This window comes from Sarcophilus harrisii, chromosome X (assembly GCF_902635505.1).
Source record: "Sarcophilus harrisii chromosome X, mSarHar1.11, whole genome shotgun sequence".
Taxonomy (NCBI): Eukaryota; Metazoa; Chordata; class Mammalia; order Dasyuromorphia; family Dasyuridae; genus Sarcophilus; species Sarcophilus harrisii.
In genome coordinates, this window is record NC_045432.1 from 4,640,030 (window position 1) to 4,641,174 (window position 1,145).

Below are 1,145 nucleotides of genomic sequence, written 5' to 3' on the forward strand. Positions count from 1 at the left end.
GACCCTTTAGTTTTTCCATACACATGTGGCTGCTGCTTCAGCCCTAGAAGAATCCCTACCATAATCCAATCCCAGGGACATTTCCCACCCCTACCTTACCTGAGACTGCCCAAAGGGATGCACAACCTTCTGAGATTATCAGATTTCCCTGCTCTGCCCAGTTCTCCTGGAAGAGGCCCTAAAAATGGGAAGGTCACAAGTCCACCAACTCCATTAAAAAGAGAGGTATTTCAAAGTAGAAAACAGAAGCCTTTATTTGATCACATCTCAGGAGAACTGCACGTCTCCCCCCACCAGGGCAGACTGGCAGTTAACAAGAGGAGGCATACAGAAAGCAAACAGAGGGTCACGTACCCAAACATAACAAATCTGGTTGGACGGAGCGGGTGCCCTCACATTGTAGCTATGAACAAGGAAATATTTCTTACCCAGTCCTAACAAAGAAATCTTAAGAGTTTTAATTTTTTTTAAACATTCTCATTTTCTCTTTCTTTATTATTTTCCTCCAACTGTCTAATAACCAATTCAATTATTTCATCATTCAGGAAATCTACCAAGGCCTCCAGAGCATCACATACCTCCATTATCATATATTTCAAAATTTCATACTGACAGTAACTCTCACTTGGGCTAACTTCTGAATAATGGGATATTTGCTGGAAATGTTTCAGAAAAGTAGCGCTCGTTTCTCTCACGTTCTCAGCCAATGCTTTTGCCTTCTCAATCAAGGCTTCTGGAATCAATAATGTGGGGAAAGGGCTTAATGCCGTATCAGAGGAAGGATTATACACCTGATGTGTCTCTTCAGCGCAACTTCCATGTTTTAATTCCTCTGAATGGTCACATGTGTTATCACTCTTTTCACTTACTAACTTTTTCTTTTTAGACTGCTGTTCTAAGTGTGCCAAATTCTCAAATACACAGTCGCATATGGCAACCAAATCCAATAAAGGCTCCGGCTGACAAATGTAACAACTCCACTTAGTGTTTTTATCCATCACTTTTAACAACTCCTTTTCCCCTAGATTATCCTGAATGCATTTTTTACAAAAAGCATTAGGGCAGTCATCACAAAAAATTAAATCTCCACCTTGTGCACACCATCTGAAATGTAAAAAACAAACAAAAACATTGAAGCATCATTC